This window comes from Sorex fumeus, unplaced genomic scaffold, assembly GCF_029834395.1.
Source record: "Sorex fumeus unplaced genomic scaffold, SorFum_2.1 ptg000054l, whole genome shotgun sequence".
Lineage (NCBI taxonomy): Eukaryota > Metazoa > Chordata > Mammalia > Eulipotyphla > Soricidae > Sorex > Sorex fumeus.
Window position 1 is genome coordinate 43,115,443 of NW_026606111.1, and position 26,915 is coordinate 43,142,357.

The 26,915-nt window shown below is 34.4% G+C and overlaps 1 protein-coding gene across 2 annotated transcripts in view; it reads left to right on the plus strand.

The window, feature by feature from the left end:
• Positions 1-26,915, plus strand: part of NKAIN2 (sodium/potassium transporting ATPase interacting 2) — an 838,713-nt gene that overhangs the window by 693,337 nt on the left and 118,461 nt on the right. The window lies entirely within an intron of this gene.

Sequence of the window (26,915 nt, forward strand, 5' to 3'; positions counted from 1 at the left end):
GTCTATAAAGAGTTGAGATTTAGTTTATAATTTAAGTGATAATTTTTATATTATTTGTAGTAATATATTACATATAAAATGTAAAAAGTTACTTTAAAATGGAAGAGAAAGTACTTGAAATCCAAACAATCAGAAAAAACATTAACAAATGGTATACATCATTATGGGCTAGAGCTATAGCACAGCTGGTAGGGCATTTGCCTTGCACTCAGCCGATCTGGGTTCAATTCCTCCATCGCTCTCAGAGAGAACGGCAAGCTACCAAGAGTATTTTGCCTATACAGCAGAGCCTGGCAAGCTCTCTGTGGAGTATTTTATATGCCAAAAACAGTAACAACAAATCTCACACTGGAGATGTTACTGGTGCCGCCTTGAGCAAATCAATGAACAACAGGAGGACAGTACTGAGTACTACATAATTACAGACATTTGTGTAAGTTTATATTAATCTATGTAAAAATATATAAATGAACATATAATGTAACCAATATCCTTTCAGACTATTTAGGACCATGGCTAAAATCTTGTGGGATTGTCTAGATAATATAAAAATAAAATTAAATTGACATGCTGCAGTATGATGTGTACTGAGCCACTTACTCAACAAGTTTTCTCTTTTACAGTGATGTAAAGCTTAGTGGAAAATGATAGCATATAGGGGAATAGGAGTAACACTGAAACAGAAGCAGCATCTGAAATTATTTTAAGAGACAGTTTCGTTTTCATTACAGTTTAGTTATATATATATATATATATATATATATATACATATATATACATATATATGTCCCTGACATAGTATTTAACTAAATAATGCATGTATCTATGTCTTGTTTATTGCCCATAATATATTTTTGATAACTTTAATGCTAATAAGTACAAAATACTTCTTTCTCACCAATATGTAGTATTTCAATTGCTGTCTCCTAAGCAATGATCTGGAACCTTTGGGCTGCTTACACCTGAGTCCCAGGATACAGTGCTACTTTGTTCCTTTCTTGGTGTGGCCATTGGTGCTACTCTTGGTAGTGCCAAGACAGCAGGAATACACCCAGAAATATTCAAGAATATCTGTCTTTTTCATTACTGAATATAAAATTCTGTCCCTCAAAATCTATCATCTATCTTCACATTAATAAATAATTATAACTTTATTTCCAATTTATTCTATTGGAAATCTTGAGTATAGATTTTAAATGTACTTTACTGTTATGGGTTTACATAATTCCATTTGGGTGGTATTAAAAGTATAATTTCTTTGTATATTTACCAACACTTGGTGTTATCTGTTTGATCTAACTCAGGAAATGCACTAGCCTCATGTTAGATTTTCCAGGGTCTTTGATTATAGATATTGACATTTTGGTACATTTCTCCAGTAAGTACTCTTTTTCACTGATCTGTGAAAAACTATTTTTGTTATTGTTTTAGACAACACAGTGATAAGGAGTACTCCAAACCTGCTATGTAGGATTCACTTCCTTAGATGCTCAGGGGACCATGTGTTACTAGTGCTCAAATCTGAACCTCTTGCATACACAGCTTGCCCTCTGGCCCTTTAAGACATCTCCCCAGCACCTGAAACAGCTACTTTATCATTGTTTGAGTCTAAATTTTGGGGGTTTTTTTGTTTAATTTTTATTTATTTTATTATTTTATTATTATTATTTCACCTTATTTTGCGCTTCACCCAGTGGTGCTCAGGACTTACTTCTGACTCTGCACTCAGGAATCTCTCCTGGAAGTGCTCATAGGATCATAAGGAATACACGGGATAGAACCCAGGTTATCTCTGTGTAAGGCAAACACCCTGCCAGCTATACTATCACTAGAGGGCCTGTTAAATTTTATTTTAATTTCGATATTCTTACATTAAATTTTGTGACATGTATATTTTATGTTTAAAAATGTTTTATACACTTAAATATTATGGAAATTTTCTCCATTTCATTAGTATTGTATTGATTTGTTTGTTAATTTATAAACAGGTCTTTCTTATAATGGTTTATATCTTTAAAAATAACTTCATTTGAGTCAAAATATTTAATATATTTAGGAAAGTGCCTGAGACAGAGAGAGCTCTTGATTAATATATTTTAATCATTGTTCATTACCTTTTGTATTGGGTTCTTTTAACTTGCATTTGTTGTGTGTATCATCTCCACTGGAAGTAGAATTTTATGGTGAAATAGTACTAAATAAAATTAAGAGTTTGTTTTCTGAAGTGCTCCCAGTCTATTGCTAGTTAGTTAATTATACTGTCACTGTCACTGTCCTCCCATTGTTCATCGATGTGCTTGAGCGAGCCCAGTAACATCTCCATTATGAGACTCATTGTTACTGTGTTTGGCATATCGAATACGTCAAGGGTAGCTTGCCAGGCTCTGCCGTGCGGGCGAGATACTCTCGGTAGCTTGCCGGGCTCTCCGAGAGGGGCAGAGGAATCGAACTCAGGTCGGACATGTTGGCTGCGTGCAAGGCAAATGTCCTACCCGCTGTGCTATCTCTCCAGCCCAAGTTAATTATAAAACTTGTTAATTTGATTTCAAGGTCTGTTTCCTGCCCACGAAGTCTAGAATCAATCCTGTCCTTTCTTAATCTGTTGCATCATAGCACTAGGTGTATTAATATTTAGCACTGTCCTCCTGTTGTTCATCGATTTTGCTCGAACGGGCCCAGTAACGTCTCCATTGTGAGACTTGCTGTTACTGTTTTTGGCATATCGAATACACCACGGGGAGCTTGCCAGGCTCTGCTGTATAGGCGGAATACTCTTGTTGGCTTACCAGGCTCACCGAGAGGGGCGGAGGAATCAAACCCACGTCAGCCGAGTCGGTCACATGCAAGGCAAATGCCCTACCGCTGTGCTATCACTCCAGCCCTTGTTAATATTTATTTTAAGAAAATAAAAGTGAAATGAGTTATAGAAAGGTTGAATGGAAGAAAGAAAAAACAAGTGGTACAACTGTGGAAGAACATTCTATTTTGCCTTGTACCATAGACCTTTACAAAGCCTTTGAAATAGTATACACTAAGAATATATGTGTATGACAAAGCTTTTTCTAAACTCCTAAACTCATCTGATCACATAATTTTTTTTCTACTTAGAAGGTATCACAAAAATAGCAATTTGTGAAATTTTTATTTGGATGATCTTTCTTCTTTAATGTTCCAGAAATATCAGATATCCAGAGGCAAACTATATAGATCTTGATTTCTCTAATTATTCCATTGGATTTGTAATATCAGCAATCATTTTGAATAATTGCAGTGATTTTGTTATAGCTCTACAAACCCATTAAATGATTAATAATGTTTATTACTTCTATTGCCATCTGCCAAGGAAAGTGCTACAGTTATGGATACATAAGACTTGGTACCATTTTTCAGAGGCCTCAGTATCTACTTCTCCAAATGTAGGAAGTGAAATTCATTTTTTAATTACAGAACTAAATACACGTGTAAAATCAGTTACTTAGTGATTTGTGTGTATCAAAGATGCATACCTAATTTTAATATCCAAAGAGTCTAAAGAAATAGTTTTCTAGTTATCATAAAATGGGTTTATCTCAACATAAGGAGAATTTATTTGCTGTCTTTTAGAAGCTTTTAAATTGGGATGTAAGTTTCTTCCATGTTATATTTGCCTTAAATACTATTATTTTTATGGCTCTGTATTTGTGTGGCTTACATAGATTTATTTCAGCACTTTCTATGAAAACTTATTACAAAAATAATGCTTGTGATTTACTGAAGTATTGCAATTGTTTAAAAATAAATATACCATATGATGCCAAATACACCATTTATTAGAGCTATATGTGACATAATTTCTTTAGAAAATAAAAAAATCCAGAGAAACTCTAAATAGACTAATTTAGAGATTATGATACTCATTCCATCGTTGATACTTCTATGTTCTTGTATTTTTGGGCCACACCCAGTGGGACTATAATTAGGGACTACTCCCAGCTCAGTGCTCAGAGGTTACTTCTGGCAATGTTCAGTAGACAAGAAAGTACCAGGTGTTGAGCTTGGGCCTCCTGTACAGCCTATGGAGTGATCTGTGTGGCCCAGTGACTTTTGCTGAAATTTTGGCAAGATATTTAGCAATCAGGTAAGTTGAAGATTAAGTCATTGCTTTAGATATTCTTGTAGGAAATTGAGGTTATGTGTTAGATGGAAAGAGTGGTTATAAGATAGCAAATTTTAATCTGCAGTTGAGGCTCTATACAATTTATTACAAATAAAATTTTCTACTGAGGGAATACAATGCTATATCCATTAAAATTAGTGGAATTTACATGTGCTTACACCAGGAATTATTAGCTCTATAAGAAGAAAAAATGGAAAACTATAGAAAATATAAATAATTCAGTCACGATCCTCCCGTTGTTCATCGATTTGCTCGAGCGGGCCCAGTAACACTATGAGACTTGTTACTGTGTTTGGCACGGGGAGCTTGCCAAGCTTTGCCGGGGGGGCAAGATACTCTCAGTAGCTTGCCGGGCTCTCCGAGAGGGGCGGAGGAATTGAACTCAGGTCAGCCATGTTAGCTGCGTGTAAGGCAAATGCCTTACCCACTGTACTATCGCTCCAGCCCATAAATAATATAGAACCATATATTGTAGCATGAGAAAAACTACAGAACCCTAATGCTTTTAGGTAATCTCTTGATTATTCCATTTAGACCACACAAAATATCCTGTAAAACTAATGATTTGCATGTGGCCTATTCATTCTCAACTCAGTATTGAGAACTAGAAATGTGGTGTCTACTTGACTCCATCAGCAGTCATTGAAAACAGATTTTGAAGTCTCAGCTTTGAATTCTCAAGTGATATGAAGGGCCAAGCAGAGCCTTCATCCCTGCCATAAGGCTCTAACCTTGAAAAAAACTGAAAAATTTTCTTCCATATATGTGCTCATGATTTCTGAAACAGGCTAGCAGTCTCTGCATATAATCCTGTCTAGTGAATGTCAAAAGAACATTCTAGTTTTTGATCACCAAAGTCAAATACCGTGTGGATAAATTAAAGTTCCTCTGCTATCATACTTTAGACATTTTATTCTGAACATCATTGCTTCCTATATCATGAACATGAAATGAGAAATAGTTTCCAGGTACAATAACCCAGACCTGCGTGGACTGATTGACTTCATGTAAGACTATGTGATTGCAATGACCTAAATAAAATTCACAAGAAACCAGTACTAGGCTCTGTGGCTTACAAATGGCTTTAAACAAAGCAACTTACTAATACATTATAACAAGAATTGCATTAGCACAGTTACATTAAAATGTGACATGCTATCAAAGATTATAACATTGTAAATTTTTGGCAAAGTATCTAGAAAAAGACTGTGGATGTGTCAAGATAAAAATCTTGTTCTGTCATTGTTATAAGTAGAATAGTAATCACAAATGACATCTTAAAGAGAATTGATAAAACCCATCTCGACACCCAAGTGATGTTATTGTTATTTATATTCTGAAAATTTTTTATGACAGGTATTGCACTGTGAGTTTGTCTTATATCTATGTTTTCATTATAATGATAGATGAGCATTCGAGTTGAATTTCATGTCTCTTAATAGTAATTTATGTGATGTTGACATTGGTTCATCACCTTTCTTTTCAATTGGTGTAATATAACTTAGTTTCTGCTCTTAAACATAAACGACCCTAGACCAGTTTACAGATGTTTATCTTCTACACGCAGTATATAAATAGATTATCTTTCATAATTATTGAGCAATCTCAGTCGAATTAAGTTTAATTTCTTTATATATATTATAATTTTTGTTAAAATGATTACATGTGAATGCATGTGTATAGATTTATATGAGTGTTCGGACATGATGCTTTTACTTGCTTTATTTTTTATCTTATTAGATTTATGAGATTTTAAATGCCTCATTATCTTTTTACCAATGATTTAGCAGCACAAATTTCTATTTCTAGTCTTTCTATATTTACTCTTAGCATTTTGCTGAGTAAACCTGTGGTTAATCAGTAGCACTATGTTCCCTCAAAATAATGTGAAGATCATTTCAATTATCTAACATTAGCTTTTCACACATCAGTTATATTGTCCTTTCAGATACAGCCTTTTTTTTGTTTTGTGGTCATATCCAGTAATGCTCTAGACTTTTTCCTGGTTCTATAATCAAGAATTACTGTTGGTGGGCTCGGAGACCACATAAGGTGCTGGGGATTGAATCTGCGCTGGCCACATGCAAAACAACTGCCCTACCCACTGTACTATTGGTCATTCTCTGATTTGACTTTTTAAAGCTCTTCATACTATTATTTCCTTTTACAATGTATGTTTATTTATATTAGTAATAAATGAAATAATTTCATTGCTCTAAATTGCATCTTGCATCTATACCTCTGTTCTGGTTTCAAATTTCTACTCCCTAAAGTACATTTAGAAGTTTCTTAAGTACATTTATAAACCTTAACATTTTGATCTTCAAAAAAATCTTTTGTTAACATCATTCATATCTATCTGAAAGTTAGTACAGCAGGTACACCCTTTTAAATGCTAGTTGCCTGGGGGTTGAAATTCAGAATTGGTACGTAAAAGATAATCTATATCTGGTTTCACTCACATATAGAGAGAAATAAAACAGAGGTTAACTAAAAATCAAAAGCAAACTTTTAGAATATAAGAATAGTCAACTACAAAAATAAAAAGCGGCAGGGTAAATTAAATGCAGAAAAATAGTCAATATTAAAGAATAGAATTAGCTTTTAGAAGTAAACTTAAGTGGAACATACATGATTTTTTGTTTAGCACACCTGAACATTATATATAACTGCAATGCAATAGTCCTTTTAACAAAAAGGTTTTTTTCACAACTATTAAAATATTTAATTGCAGACCAGAGAAATTTTCTGTGGACATTTCTCATATCCTTGTTGAAGCTATCATTTTGTGCACCCATTCCCAAAATTTTAGTAAGAACCATAACTTCTTCAGAAGCTGCTGTCTCTCTCTGTGATTTCAGGATTTTCAAGCCAGATTTTTCTGTTAAGTGTCCACCAAGAATTGGGCAGACAGGAACTGAGTCTGATTACAAATTTTGCAGCCAACAAGTTGCTCAGAAGTCCTTGTGGTTGAGGGGCTGGTATTTGTGGGACTTGTGTTGCCAGCTTCCAAATGACTCTAAAACTTTCCTTAGACACTAATGTCAGGTCTCCAAACTCAGAAAGTCTAATCTTCAGAGCCAGGTGTGAAGAAAGGCTAGTGTTCCCGGGATTCTATGTGGTCTGTTCCCACCTGGTTCCATATTGGATCTATAGGCATCTTAGACTTTTCAGGAGGCTGAGGCACAGACCCAGGGAGTTCATGCATGGCTGAAACCATGATGGGCCATGATCTCTGGTGTACTAGGGTGTTGCCAGGGACTTGGGCTGTAGTCAGAGTGAGAAGGTGTTTTTACAAAGTGCAAGATAGACCTTGTGTGGGGCTGGTGTCCTAGAGACTGGGGTCAGGACATGCCAACTTAACAGGAATCTGGGGTTATAAGCATGCTGTGGGTTTTGAGTTACAGTGGGGTATATCTGTAGCAGAGGGTTCTCTAAAGGACTGGAGAGCCATGGCCCTGACTGGATTTCAAAGGGACAGATAACTTTCAGGGTGATTGGCAGGAAATGATATTTGGCCAGCTGTGGGGAAGTAGACATCTATGTTACCTGCTAGCTGGCTGTGCTTTGAAAAGTCTGTGGTGTATTTACTCGTGGTGGGTTACATCTTGCTTGCTAAGAGAAAAGTAGGGGGGGCTATTAAGGGACAGTCCAATTTCTCAGAGAAATTTGCCATTAGGACTGATGGAATATAGGGTGAATTTTAATATGTCTCACATTGTTTCTGTAATAAACCTGGTTGCTTTCATGGCACTACATAGAGTCACTGCCCCAGGTATCTGCTTTCCATGAAAATGCTTCAGGTATATGTAAGATTCTTTCTCCAATAGGTCTAATGCATTGTAACTCTGGTGGATTCCAGAACAATCTGCTCACTGGTTTATCAAGATTGTTTCTCTGTCTCTATTTTTATTTTCTCTTGGGGGTTAATCTATATTTTGCTGGATTGTAGGTTTGGAAATCTGGGTATTAGATACAATATTCACCTGCTTTCTGGAGGAAAGATCTGCCCCTTATAACTGATCTTCTGTTAGTTGTACAACTGTGCCACATTATCTTTGAGTGGCTATTTCTTCCTTGATGAGGGTGTTTTCTGTCACTCTTTTGCCTCTTTATTCCTTGCTGTAGAAGTTTTAATATCCAATATTTCTGCACTTTTTCAATATATATTAATTCCTAGTTTGGTGTAGATTTTTTTAACATGTCCATGGATAGTATTTGGAACAAATTATCCTAATTTTCTAAAAAGTGGCTAATTTGTTGTACAATTTGAAGATTTCATGCCAGTTCTACATGAGTCAAGTACTTTTTTGCCGTGAAAAATGATTAACCATGTTCTGCATAGTTACTGCTTTCTTTTCATTCTCTATACTCAAATCATCTCTACTTCTGGTCAGATATACATCAGACTTGTTTTATGGCTTCATTTTTACTTAATCACACTTTATTATCTTCCCTTTTATTCTCCTTGCTGCATTTTTGGTAGTTCCTTTGGGTTTCTAGTACCTGGAATGGGTTTTTGATTTCTTAGTGATTTGTGTAAAATTTTCTTAAATATTTTTAGGTGTTGATTGCGTTATGACTCAGTGCTAAACGTAGTTGAATTTTCTATTCTAGGTATTGCCCAAAAATGTGATCTTGGCATGGCACAAAATAATACTAAAATTTTCTGAAAGGCAGCAGAATATTTCCAATGCATTTACTCATCTATGGCAGCGTGACTTAAACACATAACAAATTGTATCTGTAGAGAAACGTAATTATAACATGTTTGAGATGAGATGTATGTGTGTGTGTGTGTGTGTGTGTGTGTGTGTGTGTGTGTGTGTATGTGTCATTCCCTGAATTTATACAGTAGGGTTAATTTCCTCCAAACTCCCTAAGTCTACACTCCCAAAGTCTGCGATGCAGACTTTGCTTTTCTATTCCTCTGCTTATAACCCTTTTATTTTCACTAAAATTTATATTGAAAACAATTAAAATAGAGACCAGAAAAATAGTATAACATGTAGAGCATTTGCCTTGCAGGAGCCTAACCTGGGTATGATCCCGTGCACCACATATAGTATCCTCAGCCCCACCAGGAGTGATCTAGGAGTAAGCCCTGAGCACCATGGCCTGTGGTTCCAAACAAATCAAACAACAACACTAACAAAAACAAAGAATTCAAAATTAAACTACGATTTTCTTCCTTTATTTTAGTAATCTATCACCTTAGCTAATTTTAGAAACTTTCTCTTCCTACTTCCTATTTTGTTCTCTCCATTGAATTTGTAAAAGCAAATTTTCTAAGTTATAATTTTTGTACATAAAAAGTAGATAAATGTTTTGAAATAACTATTGTTTAAAAATGATAATAGAAAACCATACTTTCATCATCAGAACCCTTGAAAATACTTTAAAATTTTATTTGAAATATCAGCAATTGTTAAATGGTTGATGCATTTACTGTAAAAAGGCCTAGTTTCAATAAAACATTTTATCATGATCTGTGGGAGAAGTGATAAATTTGACCTGCCACCTCACATTCAGGATGCTAAAATAAGAGGAAAATAACATTAAATGAACCAGAAATTTTGAAATAAATTTAGGAGGAAAGAGTATATAGTTGTTATCAATATTTAATCACTTAGAAAATACTTATTTTCTTTACTTTTCCAAATAAATTTTCTTTATTCTTTTTATTATTGTAATTAGCATATTTTTAATTTTCTTTACATTTATTATTGTTTGTCTAATTTTTGCTTTTATAGCAATGAGAAATGCTATTAATAAAGCATCATATTTTAGCTATAATATAAAGGTTTCTAATATGCTCATCTTGGGATAGATCTCTCACTTGTATTAATTCTCTGAGACGATACCTTATTTCTTATTTCTGCTTTCTAAAAGACGACTTACAATGTAAAAAATTTAGAAAAATATGAAGGAAAAGAGAAGGAAACTGAGAGAATATATATGATGGAAGATAATATTGTTTTTGAAGGGACCAAAAAGACTCATAACCCAATGATTCTTTGAATTTTTATTATTTAAACTTAGTTTCATACAATATTTCTATTTGATAATAATCTATAGGTCTATTTAAACTAGCAATTTTAATAATTATTAGTACTTAAGATATTTAATAGTACATTTACTTTAGCATATGAATACCTGACATCTTTCCCAATTAATAAATCAAAATTTACTTTTACTCACCCATAGGAAAAAACATATCACATCACATATATAAAACCCTCGATTTGTATTTTTTAATTTATATATTTATGTTAGAATTTCCAAATTTAAAAAGTGTTACAAATGCGCATTAGAGAATATCCCTCTGATACTACTTTGATGGAATTAATACTGATCATCTAGAACAAGCAATCTAGGCAAACATCTCAAGAATTCAAAGATAAAATCTTCCCCTCTCACATCAAATTGTTTATTGTTTTTGATTGGGGGCCATATCTAGAGGCACATGGGGAATGACTCATGGCTTTGTGCTTTGTATCTACTCCTGGCAATGCTCAAGGGACTATATACTCAGTCATATGCTAGGAATATACCTGGGGTTGCAGTTACTTTAACCCTTTTATTATCTCCTGGTCTTCACATCATTTTTAAGGTGATTCTTTGATGTTTTAATACATACATTTATTTCAGCATTTCCTAAAAACTGTTCAACACATTTTCATGTGTACATCTCTATGAATATCTTTATATATTTCTATACTGTAGAAAATATGGAATATTATGACATAAGAGATCACAAAATCCTCTAACATATTATTGAAAATCAGCCTAATGGTGGAAAAGTAAATCTTAAGTAGAAAATCTCAAGCACTTATTCTACAATTCTGAAAATACAGTTTCACACTGAATCTCTAAGCCAGAAAAATGAGAAAATAAAGTGATTGAAGTCTGTCATCAAAGAAAATCAGCCAGCAGAATGATGAATCCCAATCCAAGAGAATTCAGTCCAATATCTGTACTGCATTAAACCTAAACCTACCATTCAAAAAAGAGGGAATTTGGAAGTAAAGAGAAGGTAAATGAGTATATGTTGTGTCACCATGTGCCAGGGGCAGAACACATGATTTCTTGAGTCTTATATGAGCCCATCCTACAAGAAAACCTCTCTACTATGATTCTCTCTCTCTCTCTCTCTCTCTCTCTCTCTCTCTCTCTCTCTCTCTCTCTCTCTCTCTCTCTCTTCTTTTTGGGTCACAACCGGTGATGCACAGGGGTTACTCCTGGCTCATGCACTCAGGAATTACTCCTGGTGGTGCCCGGGGGGGACTATATAGGATGCTGGGAATTGAGCCTGGGTTGGCCTTGTGCAAGGCAAACACCCTACACGCTGTGCTATCACTCCAGCCCCCATGATGTTCTCTTTTGTTCAAAATTAAGTGTTTTGTTTTGTGTAAATCCCCATAGCATTTTCCCATGCAATTACATTCATCATAGATAAGTGTTATGAAATACATGACTAAAAACTTGTTTTGCCTCAGTTGCTGTTCAAAATAATATTTACTCTCCAGGTCACTTAAACTGTAGTTATTTTTATTGTGCTTAAATTCTCAGAAGTGTCTATCGAAAATGTCATCCTTAGAGTTGTATAAAATAGCTATATCTTTACAATCTTTAGCAACAGAACAGTAAGATTGGTTCAGGAAATCACTTGAGTGGCAGCTTTATCTTGATTACCGCAGAGTCCTTGAAAAAATACTACCTCATAGTTTCTTTTACATGCCTAGGACATTTTTAAGAAAACATTATTGCCATTTTACATGCATGATCAATATAACAATAAAGTATACTTTATTATGAATTTTTAAGCTATGATTTGATTTGGGGGCCACAGTTTCTGCGCTTGAGGGCTACTGCAATGCCAGGGAGCACTGCAGTTCAATGATCTACCATGCAAACTGTGCACACAGCCAGGGGTGCTCTCTCTAAATCCTTGCTTTTGAAAACTTAAATTGAATTGGAGTGAAAGTCCAACTGATGACCATTTATTGTATCTCTCTTTCTACTGAGATATCTTTGTCACTAAATCAGTTAAATTTTTAACGTTTACCTCTATGTGGCTATAATTTGCCTGGTATAAAATGCACATATGCTGTAAAATTTGCTTAGCCACAGGAAATTCCTCTGACTGCTGGTTCTGTTTCATTTATTTATAAAAGATTGGAATGTAGAAATTACAGGGTTATATATAATTTCAAAATCTTTATCTTTAATTTTTTTATTAATTGGGATACTGCAGTTTACAATACTATTAATAATGGCTTCACAGACACATAATTCCAACACCATGAACACTATAACCAGTATACCCACTTCCCTCCTCAAGAACCCCAATGCCCCTCCTTTCAACCTATTCCACCCCAACTCAACTGTATCAGTTCTTATATTAGTTATTGAGTAAGAATAAAGGGCCAAAGGCAACATTTCAAAATTATTGTTCAATGAGTGGCCATCAACCAAAGAGATCATTTGCCTTAAAATTGAAGGCCCTTACACAAAACGGAAAGTATAATGCTTGAATAGTTAAAAGATTTTGCATTTCCAAGATTTCATGAACATATCTTTAATTATACATATATCTTAGTTTAATGCACTTCTAAATATATGTATATTTGCTTAATACGAAAATCATCTGTATTTTAATCTAGAAAAGACTTCTGTACAATCAAAATCAAACATGGAGAACATGAATACATATTTTCTTTATTTTAAAATAATAAATCAATCAGTGAAAGGAAGTATTCACTGGTGAAGGGATGCATCTTAGAACAATGTATCACTGAACCTCAATAATGAATAGCTTTTTAAGTCTGACAGTGATTCAATAAAAATTATAAAAAATAAAATCATGAATCATTCTTTAATAATTCTGTGATCTTTAGTGAAAGTATCAGTATACTTCATATCATATTTGATTGTTAATAATTGCCAATTGGAATTATAATCCAATTTTTTTAAAGAATTCTAATGAAATACAAATTTTTGAATGGCTCTACGAAGCCCTGATCTTAGATCTAAAGGCAAATAAATTCTGCTTCAAGTTTATAAAAAAGGGTAATTCAAAGTTACCCCTGATGCTGTAATTCTATTAGTTTGGTATTCAATGAAAGAACATTTACTCTGTGGCAAAGGTCAAAGTCAGGAGCATTTTCTATACAGCTAAAACTACTTTTAATATGTATTTATAAGGAGCTTGAAAAGAAAAAAAACTGTAGGAACTCAGCCATAAAATGATGATATTCAGCTGTTAAAAGGTCATCTGCCCTTGGCCTCATTTCAGTTTAATTGGGCCAGGTTAATCTTTTTCGTTGTTCTTTCAGTTTGGACTGAAACTGGAATCTCTGTTAGTACTCTTCATCCATCAAATACAGCAACCTTGACGGAAGACAACTACAGCTCTCTCTCTCATTCTCTCTCTCAGGAGAGTCAGAAAATGAGAATTAAAATAGGTCTTCTCAGTGGAGACCTACAGCAACATGTAATAAGACATGTAAAAAAAGATTCTATCACTGCAGGCATTCTGTAATATTTCTCAAAGTAACAAAGAATCAAAAAGAGAATTCACTTATGCTTAAAGTAAAAAGAAAAGATCAGGTAAGGATGTAAATTTTCTAAATGTCACTTAAAATCTCCAGTAACAATATTTAATGGAAGTCAACATTTTTATAATCTCAATCGTCTCATGAAAACCTTCACGCCTAAAAGTATGAAACATTTTTAACTCTTCCTCTCTAAATAAAGGAATTAAAGCATGATAATAATTGCAAAATATATAGTGATGTAACTTTCAATATTTCAAAAGTATTACTTATTAAAACTGAAAAGACATTTTTAGTTTGGCAGGATCCTTTCATAATAATAAATGCAAAATTAGTATGAATAAATGGTGAATATTGCTAAAGCAATGATATTCAATATCTGAAAGTCATTGGTTATCCACTGTTTTCAGGGATTTGAGATGAATCCTCATAATGTAGACCATGGTAGAAAGGTTATGAAAATATCAAGTGTATACACTTTTTAAATCTCATAATAAGCTATCTATATATACATTCTAATGACCAGGTATATTTCCAGTCATTGCTTTCATTCCTGAATTTGAGTCACCAGGCTTTTTGATGCAATTTAGTACGCTAGAGATTTTAATCTAATTAAATAAAATATATCATCTGCATTTTTGTAAAATTATTTTTAAACAAATTAGGTAGTATTTTACAAACAAGTACAGTAAGTTCGGGTCCAAGAAAATGTAATGATAATCCATTGCCAAGTCATACATTTACATTAGTTATTAGAATAACTATTTTTATATACACTGATATATTATTAACTGTATTATTATATTAATTATTAGAATTGCTATTCTCATACACACTGACATAATATTAACTCTTAATATATTCTATATATATATATATGTATATATATATATCTCACTCATGAGGCCCAGGAGACCTCCTCAGGTGATACTCAGTGAGTGTCAGTCAATGATCTTGTGATTCAGTGACATGGTCCAAAGAAAGGGATGGGCTCAGGCCCTCTCGTGCTGATATTACCTGGGTCACCTGGGAAATTCTGGGGTCTTTTAGGGCTATATTATGTGATACTTAGGACATCATGGTGCTGGAAATGAATCCAGGTACGATACATGCAGTAAATTGAGGTCAGCTACGTACAAGGTTTACACCTCAATCCCTGTTCTAATTCTCCAGTCCAATAAGTTTATTTTTGACATTTTGTACAAATAAAACATCAAAAGAATAGCAATGCAATGCATTTTTGTGTTTTATTCCTTTTAAGAGAAAATGTTTACTGTAAAAAATATTAGTGGGAATTTAATCGATCAAAATTCAGGCGGAGCCAGTTGAGAGATAATTCATATTCCAATTTGTAAGTTATATGCTAGTAACATTAGGGGAATTATATACCCACTTTAAACTTCAGTTTCCTCATGTGTAAACTTTGAATAATAGAACCTACTTATCATTAAACTGTTGTAAAGATTAAATGTAAAATTCTGATTATTTAGGGTAAATAGGTTGCTAGTAGGAATACAGTACAAATAAAATATGTATACAATTTAAAATTTTCCAATTTTATTTTGACATCTGCCTGGAATAACATAAATATGCCTTAACCCAATTATATTTAATATCTCTCAATAATGATAAAGAAATAATTCTATTTTATATCAGTTAAAGTCTTAATAGGATTTTGAGATAAATTTGAATGGTATGATATATAGTTTCCATAGGTGATCTCATAGTCCAGGCAAATTGAATTTATAAATAGCAACCTAAGGAAATGCAAAGATAAAAAAAATCCTAAAATGGTGACTTAGGAGATTCTTAAGTGGATTACTGTGATAAGGAAATAAATAAGGAGGTATATGCAAAACATTATATTCCAAACTGAGTAAATGATAATGAAATATAACTTACTGAATTAGGGTGCTCTAGAAATAAGATAACTTGCATGTACATATTATCTATTAACTCCTTCTGATAATGAAAAGTTGTACTTCATGGGAAAATGATTTTAAGTTTTAGATTACCTCCTCCAACTTTTTTTTATTATTATTTTTTTAATTGATGAAACACCATGAGGTACAGTTACAGATCCACAAATTTTTGTGTTTGGGTCTCGACTATACAATGATCAAACACCCATCCCTCCACCAGTGCCCATTTCCACCACCATGAATAATATCCCTCCCACCCCCATTCCCCCCATCCCACCCCGCCTCTATGGCAGGGCATTCCCTTTTGTTCTCTCTCTCCTGTTGGGTGTTGTGGTCTGCAAAAGAGGCATTGAATGGCAAACATGTTCAGTTCATAGTCTACGTTCAACATGCATCTCCCCTCCTGGGAGGATCCTCCAAACACCCTTTATTTGGTGCTCCCTTCTCTATCTGAGCTGTCCTTTCCCATAGAACACCAGGCTGGCCTCTAAGCTATGAAGTAATCCTCCTGGTGCTGATCTCAGCTATTTTTGGGTATTAATCTCATATTTTGTTACTTTAAATCCACCAGATGAATGCAATCTTTCTATGTCTATCCCTCTCTTCCTGACTCATTTTGCTTAGCATGATACTTTCCATGTTGTACCACTTGTATGTAAATTTCATGACTTCATCTTTTCTAACAGCTACATAGTACTTCACTGTATCATTGTATCACTGTCATCCCATTGTTCATCAATTTCCTCCAGCAGGCGCCAGTAACACCTCCATTTGTCTCATCCCTGAGATTTTTAACAGCCTTTCCTTACTTGTCCTTTCCAATGCGGCTGTATTGGAGGCTCTTTCAGGGTCAGGCGAATGAGGCCCATAATTGTTACTGTTTTTAGCATATCAAATACACCATGGGCAGCTTGCCAGGCTCTGCTGTGAGGTCAGGTACTTGGTAGCTTGCTGGGCTCTCCGAGAGGGAAAACTTCCCTTCAAACTTCTTACTTTGCTTAATTCAGCATTTATTTATAGCTTATTATGATTTCCAATTATATATTAAAATCAGTTTTTATCATGCTACAAGTATAGTGCAATGAATAAAGAGTTTGCTTTTCATGTGGCTAACCCAGTTTCAAAGACCAGCACCATGTGTGGTCCACTGGACACCTCCAGGAGTGATCCCTGAGGATAGAGCCAACATTAATTCTAAGCACCTCCGGTTTGAGCCCAAAGCCTAAATAAAAATGATAGATATAATGAAATAAGTACATGTTAATGATTGTATGGTCCTAAATATCCTGCCCTTTGTAATAGCTATAATATATTCTTTACTTTTATTAGTGTTCACAATTAAAACTTTTCTAAAGCTTTGTTCTCTCAATATTTTCTCTCAATGCATGCTGAAATACAGTCAAACAGAAATGCCTTTACCTAAATTGTTTCACCCTAGTATTGGATTACATAGTTATTATGCATTTTTCATGTATAGGATGCTTATCCTTTAGATGTTTTCTCCACTAAATTCATGAATATTGAGACACTATTATTTACAATATTCATTTAGTTCTACCAGATGTCGAAAAAAAAAAAAGTACAAGACATGTAAAGGAACCTAATGTCCAAAGCAAAACTGCTTTGTACAGTGAAGTTTGTATCTTGAAGCAAAGTATTTAGCAAGCAACTGGCCTCTTAGACCAACTCAAAAATTAGACCAGAAAGTTTTATGGTGCAAGTACAGTGCTAGTGACGTTCCTGTCAAACATGGCCTAGTTTTCTCTTCATAGTTTAATTTTTATCTTGTAATTACATGGAATCTCCTAACAATTTTGTCTTTTTCTCTACATTGACCTAACCTATTTATAATAATTCTGCAGTTAAGCACAAACCATGCTGTCTAACCACAGTAACCAAGATATCCATGACATAGCATGTGAGCAACATCTCTGGAAATGTTCAATGCAACATTTCTGTTGGTCTCTTTAAGTGCAGAGTATTTGATTGAATTGTTTCCGTGAACTTTGTTACTCTTTAGAGCAACTGTTACTTAGAAAACATTTCTTTTAGTTGATTTTTTTCTCCACTTCCTCTTTTTCTCTTTGTTGCAGCAGTGGGCAAAATTATGCTGTTAGAAAGTTGTAACATTTTTGGCAAAGAATTATAGCAAAAAATAACAGAATGGAATAGAAATAGCCTATGAAAATATTTCTGCTCAGTGTGTTTTTCTCTCCAAATATCAAAGATCTTCTAGATGAAGTAGTTGTATTAATAGCTTGTGATAAATATAATTAAAATATCTCTTAAAGAAATCAAATGACTTCTTCAAAATTGTTAGTTGAATTGATTAATAGACTTTTCTCCTTTTATGTTTGGACAGTTTATTCTAAGAACAGATGGTGAACTTTGCAATTGCTGCCAAAATATAATGGTATGAAATGTGTATATGTGAATATATATATATATTATATTCAGGAATTGAAAAATTATCTCAGGTCTAATTCATGACAATTTTATCTATATTTATCCACTTCACATGACAAAAACCTATTATGCTTTTTTATGTTTGATAATGTCAATAATGATAAGGTAATGCTCTAAACCTACCAGTCTATAAATTAAATTAAGTAGTGTTTTACCTAAAAATAGAAGAATTTGATCCCATTCAAACTCCCTGTAGAACCTTCCTTTCAGATCTTTTTTGTCAGTATTGCAAGACAATTTTTCACAATAAGTAATTCAGAGACCCACAAGAGCACATAAAATGTGAGATTTGAATGATATATTTCTCATCCCTCATTTTACCCCCTGTTCTGGTCTGTATTTCCATGGTGATTAGATATCCTGTTGTCTGTCACCATTTATCTCCCTGAAGACAATGAACCTTTACTTGTATGAGGCTCATAATAAGGAACATCCTTTGTGTTTTACATACCTCACTACTGTCTGTCCATAATGGCACAAAGAGAGTTCCAGCAGCAGAACTTTGAGGTAGTTATTGGGAAATGAAGTGTAAAATAATCTTTGCTGTTATGTAATAGTTAACTAAACAAGGAGGTGGGAGGTGAGAAAGACTGTTCTAATCCAAGATCCTTTGACAGAAATATGCAAAATACAGAGTCAACCTCTGTGACTGGAGCCCAGAACCATTGAAGACATCAGTGAGAGAGCAGATGGGAGAGGATTGCATATAGCTGGCCGACAGAATGGTGGAAGCCTTGTGTAGGGTTTTACTTTCTCTGTTAACTGAAGGGAAGTAATTTAAGCACAGTGGTACTGCCTTTCGAAAGTAGAACTAACGGGTTACAGAGATAGTAGAGCAGGTGGTGTACTTACTTTAAACGTGGCACAACTTAGGTTTAATCCTTGCTGCCCAAAATGAACCCCAAAGCCTTGCAATCAGGAGTGATCCCTAAGTGCACAATTTGGAGCGACTCCTGAGAACTACTGGGTCTGCCCTGCCCCCCCCCAAAAAAAAAAGCAAAAGAAAAAACAGATGCTTTAGTGTGGAAAAGGATAGGATAGATTACAGTTAGATAACTTTTCAGAAATCTTAACAAGACGTGGAAGAGAGGTAAGCAAGCAAGAGCTGTTTTGGAGTTAAATCAAGAGATGGACAAGACCGCATAAGAAAGGTGACAGAGATATCTAGAATAACTTCCAAGCTTTATTGTAATTGCAATTAGGAGAGAAAATCGGGTCAATATATTGAATGCATGCACTTGCACAAACAAACAAAAATAGAAAAGTCTTTCTGATTAAAGAACAGTCATCCACATGATTGGTAGATTTGTAATTAGGAGTACAAATATTTGGTGTGGCCCAAATGGAAAGTAAAGATGACCTCTATGCTACTTGGCAAATATTTTTTAATTAAAATTGTTGGCATAACATTAATCTAATTGAGAAATAGATGAATTTTGTTCTTGTAAAATTCTATCAACCAGTTAAATCCACTTAAGTTCACTTATTCAGCTTTATGAAATGAATATATTTTTGGTCTTATTTCTTTTTTGTATTTTGGAGTTCAGTGAAAGATAGCCCAAGCTTTAAATATGTTTCATAGATTCTTTAATAAATTTTTATTAGAACAATATCAGTCATTCATTCATGTTTATGTTTTCTTTTAGGCTACTAGGTCAAAATAGAACAAATACAACAGAAATCATATGGCATATAAGAGCTTAAATATTTGCTCTCTGTTCCTTTACAGAAAAATAAATTGATAACTCCTGGGTAAAAAAATATGTTTTACATTTTTTCCTCTCACTACTAATATTACTTTCATAAATTCTTTTCATTTTTCTTTTTTAAATAAATTTGATTTTTTTATATGTGGAATCTGGTGTTGTATTTGGGGCCTCAAAACACTAAAGTTTAGCTGAATAAAAAAGCTCATATTTGCAGAACCCTACTTTCTGCTTTCATGACTTTCTGGTGCCTTTCGAAGAAATATACTGCCATTATTTTCACCCTGGAAAAATATACTGTTCTATTCTAACATTCCTCAGGTATGCTTTGCATGTGTTGTTTTTCTTTTCTCCTTTTCAATTTCTGTCATATTCAAAGTCGGACATATTCCCAAGATAATTTACATATATAATTTACAAATTTTTATTGCATGTATCCCATATCAATTTATCAGCATCTTTAGTAAAATATTTGGAAAATATTCATTGCTAAAATATATGCTGTTTAAATACTTCTCTGAGGAACAAATTATTAGATTTAATTTCATTATAAGGTCTCATAAAATATGGATATTGTTGAGAGCCTGCTCTCTTCTACAAAGTAATTGACAAGTCTAGGGATTCAAGACATGAGTAAGATTAATTTAAGTACAGGTACATAGAAAATAGTTTTAGCATATATGTTTCTTCCATCTTTTTGTTTTTAACCTATAATGTTTTTTCATGGCATTACACTTACATGGTAATGGGGAATTACAAGAGAAAATAAAATGAATTTTAAATTTGGAGAATTCTTAAAGGACATATACGAATTATAATAAAAGTCTTTTAATTATTTATCCTACCTAAATATATGGGGGACAGAAATGTTTTAAATAACTGAGTAGTCCTGTTTTGCTTGTGGTCCTCCCCAAACATGGTTAGATACCTGGGTGTCTGGGATCCATACCCAGAGATCCTTGACTCTGCAGAAGAAGCTGGCAGTTTGGTGATTTGGTCAGCACTGTTGATTTTTCTAAAACTCTCATTAAGCTTTTGTTCATTTGGTGACTGTGCCTGTCTATGCTTGAGGCTGACTCCTAGCTCTCTGCTTGGGGATCAGTCTTGGCAGTGTTTAATTGTATATGGTACCAGTGATTGAACCCAGGTCGTCTGAATGCAAAATAAGTGTCTTATTTGCATTACTATACGTTTGGCTCTTTTTGTCATTTCTTAAATTATATGACATGTGATACTAGCATCAGAACATCTTTGATAACATGTATGTTTGCAAGACTCTCTTAAGTTCTAGAAATAAAAATAGTTGATGCACTGAACCAATCTCTGGGAAAAAAATATTTGAAGAATTTCATTCATTCACAAGTGCTTTGGTTAAGCTTGGGGGACAGAAAGAAATTAAAGGGGGGGCGGCACTTGACTTGCATGCAGTTGATCCTGGCTGGTCTCCAGCACCTCATTTATTTCCCACGTACCACTAGCAGTGATCTCTGAACATTTTCAGGTGTCACCCCAAAGCAAAGTTAAAAAAAATAAGTCTGTAAATGTAATAAAACCTATAAATGTAATAAAACCTATAGATCTGAAATATTTTAAAATATCTATGACTATTCTTTCATAGTGAATGTAAAAGAAATTTTTCTTAAAACACATTCCAATTAAACTCTGAGCTACCTTCAGTGATTCTATTGACGTTCAAGGATTAAAAGTGTAACTGCCATTATGATAAAACAGACCCTGGCAGGCTGATGGGCCACATTTACAGCACCAGAGCTCAGGCTGAAGGTAGTTCTCCTTCTGCTGCATATTAATAATGACAGGTGGTGCTGGAGATAATTTTAACCAGATTATGGTGAGCTGTAGTTCTGATTCAAAGACTCTCACTGCTTCGCTTGAATAGAGTATGACTGAACACACTTTAAATTCACTTCTTTCCAAAAATCATTTGAAGATTTTTGTGAGAGAACTGATGAGCTACTTGCTTTTTTCCCCCAGAAATAAATAAATAAATAAACCTTTGAAAAACGAGAAGCACTGATTTTTAAGGAGTTTCTCAGACATTTATGTGGTGCTAGTTTTTTTTATAATTTCTGAATATGAAGATGCCTGTTCACATCACTTTTAGAAATGAAAGCGTATATGGAAGAAAGGAGGAAGGAAGAAAGAAAAGGAGGGAGAGAGGAAGGGAGGAAGGAAGGGAGGGAGGGAGGAATGAAGAGAGGAAGGGAGGGAGGAAGAAAGGAGGAAGGAAGGAAGGAAGGAAGGAAGGAAGGAAGGAAGGAAGGAAGGAAGGAAGGAAGGAAGGAAGGAAGGAAGAAAAAAGGAAGGAAAAAGGGAAGGAAAAGATATTGTTTAGGAAAATTTCTCATTCTTAGACTTAAAAATGACTCTAACTAAAGAAGTAAACATGTCTATCTATCTGGTTTTTACATCGTATAAGACAGGAATGTCTTTCTATGAGCTAAACTTTGATTAAGATTATCCTTTTGGTCAAATTCCGAGGCATTTGAGTCATATGTTAAAGCCTTCAAGTCAATAAAACCTGTTTCTTTTACTGATTTCAGAAATGTGTGTATATGTGTACAGGCATATGTTTGAGAACAAGAAAAAATAGACTCATAATTTTTGGCAGGCTTATTTAAGACATAGTTTCATTTGCAAACGCAATCAGAACTAAGAAATATAATCAAAATTCTCAGATACCAAATTTAGAAACCAATTTAATATTGTCAGTGTTAAGACTTAAAATTGCTCAGACAAAAGATTTTTTTTCTAAAGTAATGCTATATGCATTGTGCTTTTTAAAAAAATCTATATCTGAAAACTGCACCAAGTCATTAGACCCAAAATAATGCATTTTTATTTAATACTCACTTTTAGATCTTTGTAAAGCGTGGCAATCTACCCATGACGTATTTGATATGCCAAAAATCAGTAACAAGCCTCACAATGGAGACGTTTGCTCGAGCAAATGATGAACAATGGGAGGGGAGTGACAGTGACAGTGATTATATTTCAGATTTTTTTCCAATATAACACAGTCTTTCTAACAATTATATATGGCAGGAACTGGTAGATTTGTTTTTTAAAAAATTTCTCCCATGTATGTGACTTTGAATTAGAGATAATATAAGACCCCACAGACCTGACAGTGATAGACCTTGAATATGAGTGTTGACACTTTTTAGTTTACTAGAACCATTTTACCATCATCAGAATCTATTTGTGGAGAAACCACACTTAACTGTCTTTATCACAGTATCATTCTTTTAGCTAAGATGATTACAAATACTGGGTTTTGAACTTTGAAAGACTTTGAGGTAATTCTGAAGAAATAAAGAGAGCTACATCACTGGTATGAGTTCTTTTTTTCTCTTATCCAACTTTTTCAAAGGGTAATAGGTTTGCATTCATCCTTAACCAAAGTAAAGACAAAGAAATAGTTTATGAGTCGTGGTCCTAACCACAAATGAGTTAGAAATATGCTTTCATGCTTTATTCTCTCAGCTTAGTTTCTTATTTTGAGATTTCTCTTAATGATCCCTACAACAGTTTTCTGCTTTATTTCTAATGTCTCCTAAAATATCAGACTATTGGGACCAGCTGGTGTAGTCAGGAAACTCTACATGTTGTCAATGAGGTGTCTATGAATCCAGTTCTGAAGTCCTCTTTAAGAGCGGTTATTTTCCGTTATTTTGTGTTGTCTGTGAAAACCAAGAATTTTTCAAGACGACCTGCAATCTTGTCCGTATATAATTACTTGTGTGGAACTTTCCCAATGATAGTGTTGTCCTGCTTAAGCTCCTCTTGCTGTCTTTTCGCCCCTGAGTTTTGCCTTCTCCTTATCCTTCTCCTCCTCTTCAGCCAAGGTTTGAGAGAGAATACAAGGGTTTTCTCCCAGGTTCTGGTCAAACTCCACATAAATGTCAATAAGTATAGTTTTACAAAGAGCTTTAGTACTTACACACAAGTCCAGTGAGACGGGCAGATGATTTTAGTTTCTTTGCTGCCCCATTTCCCCTTGGGATAATGAAGACAGCCAATTATCTGCTGGCATTGGTGACAGGTCAAGAAGAAAATTTGAGGTATATAAGCTTCCCATAAAGAAAAAAACATATCTGGGAGAATGGGTAAGAGAAAATAGAACTGTTAGAATATTGGGGGCTTGTAAAAGAGCTGTGCTGCATAAACAGATATATGCATACCCCTGGTATCTAAGTTTTATGGAAAATTATTAGGAAAAAATAAAATAGTATGAAAAGATCACTGAAAAGACTAAGCAATTTTAGTGTGTATTTTTAAGCCTACAAAAAAATGCATTTGGGTTATAAAACAAAGTGATAAGTCCCTTCCCAAAGCAAATTATATCAAGTTACAAACTTTTCAGAAATTGCACATATAATAAGCATGTGAGCAGATTCTTAACAAGAGCAAATGTTTCAAGAACTGAGCTACTCTATAATTCTTCATGAAACTAATTGAGTCTGATTATAGTTGGCAACTTAAAATGGACTTTAGTTTCAGTGATTTCTTTGGGGATCTGAAAACATTTTTGTCTCATGTATTTCTAAAATGTATGATAAAATTTCTTTGTAATTTAATAAGAATATGATGTCTAAAATGTTGAATTCCTAAAAACATGTCAAACTACCTTTTAGAACACAAACATGAGCACAACCAAAGTTTAAGCCATGTAAATTATGTCTTGTGTTTCCATGTGAGTTTTAGTTTGTGACAAATGAGGTCTTTGAAAATATCTTCTGTTATTAATGATATATTTCAGCAAATTAAAAGGAATATATCAATTTTATTCCTCAGAACTGATTGTTTCTGAAAAATATTTTCAAGAAAATTAAGAATTTTTTCTATACTTAAAGACTTTTATGATTAGTATTGCAGAAGACGTGCATGCCTTTGATATACTGTTTGATTCTGCTAAAAATACTTGTTGTAGCATATGATCAAATAGTTTCATATGGTAGCATTTTACCTTTATGTTCTTCATTTAAATTTTTTGGCTAATTACAATAGTAATCAGCTATACTCTACAAAATGCAGCATCAACATAGCATAATCATAGTAAAAAGCACAAATTATATCTCCATCATTATAAGATACTTCAATTGCTGTGAATCTGTCAAGTTTTGATTATGTGAAATTTTTGTTTTTGCCAACATAACATCATATGCCATCTTTGGGAATGAATAAAATAAAAGAAGTATGTTTTGCATCTATGTGGCATGTACATCTCTGAGATAATTGCATCCAAGAAATGTGGAAAAAGAGTTACAAAACATTAATGCAGGTAATAGAACAAACCAGTTTATAAAATGTGTGGTAAAAGAGTGTTACAGCCTACATTTCCAGTTTTGAGCATTGGCTTTCTTCTGAATACTTTCCTCTCAATAAAAAAAAAAAAGTAGGGGCTGGAGAGATAGCACAGAGTGTAGGGCGTTTGCCTTGCACGTGACCAACCTGGGTTCAATCCCCAGCATCCCATATGGTCCCCTGAGCACCGCTAGGAGTGGCTCCTGAGTGCAGAGCCAGGAGTAGCCCCTGTGCATCGCTGGGTGTGACCCAAAAAAGCAAAAAAACAAACAAGCAAACAAACAAACAAATAAATAAGTAAATAAATAAAAGGTTAAGACAATGGCCTTGCATATGGCTGACCCCAGCCCCAAGCACTGCATGTGGTCCCCTAAGTACTACCCACAGTAATCTCGAAGCAGAGTCATGAGTAAGCCCTAAGCACATCCAGGTATGATACTAAAACAAATAACCAAAATATCTGTCTTAGAATCTTAAATGTTGGAATACTTTCTTTAGACCCAGAAACTACTTTCTAAAGTCCCAGAGAAGGGAAAAACCCTCTTTAGTCTGTGCTCATAACTAGGAAAGAAAAACCACATGGAATTTTGGTGCTCATGGAACAGAATTTTAAAACAAGCAAATGAACATGTTTATTTGAGCTCATTAAACATCTTCCACATGGTGTCTCATTATCTGAGAGATTATAGTACTGATTGGTCATAGAAGAGTCCTCTATTATCCAGCAGTGCTGGTAGAGTCTTCTATTATCTATGCTGTAATCTCCACTCATTGAGTTTAGTGAGTGTCTATGCAGGCTCCTGATTGTGTTTCCTAAAGCCTTCAAGGTCAATTTTATAGTCATCTCAGAGCTCCTCAGAGCCTCCCTTGGTAGAGCTTTCTGGGTATTAGGCTGGGTATTTATCTTTTTCTTCCATGCCGCTTAATGACCTTTGGCTCTTTCTGTTTTGTGAACTTGAGATTCGATGTTCCTTAGGGGGCTGCTTTCAATGACCCACTTCTCTTTTGGCTCCAGTTTAGGCTCTATGCTGTCTTCCCACGGCCACTCTCTTTGTGAGACTTTCCCGTGGGATATGTTGATAGAAGAAGGGATATGATATTAACAGCATTAAGTCCTTGGAACAACCCTGAGTTCCTCTCGAGTCTGTGGGTTCACCACAGGAAGTATAAGTGTGTGCAGTGTGAGGTACGAATTGTAACAAAGTGGTTTAGAGTATAAGTGGCAGCAAACAGAGTTATGGGTATGAAGATGAGGTCCTGGAGAGAAGGCAGATGCTGGCCATGGAGGCTACTAGGACCCAGAGGGAAAGAAATGGAAGGAAAGTGGAGAGATTGGGAGGTAAGGAAAAGGAGGGATGGTAAGGAGACGAAAGAGAAGGAGAGAGGAAGCATGAGGAGGCAATGAAGAGAATCCACTTCCTCTTATGAGAAGTCCTGAGGGTATCGGTTCTGAGGCCATCCTCACTGAAGAATGCAGCCAGCAGAGATTCTGAGTTGTGGCCGTAGTTATGCACAGATGCCAAAGGTTGGGTGTGGAGGCTTCTAGGCCCCTATTTTTTCAAATAAAATTTATTTTAATTTTCTTCTTTTCCTTTTCTTTCCTCTCTGCTGAGTGGTTATTGTGATGAATAGGAGTTGTGCCGCACTTGTTTTTGGTGCTCATGCATTTTAGTTTTGGTATTCCCTGAGGACTGCCTATCAGTTTGTAGTGCTCACACAGCAACCTATAGTGCTTTCTGGGAGTGAGTTATGCTCACTCACATTCTCACAGATGGAGCTGCAA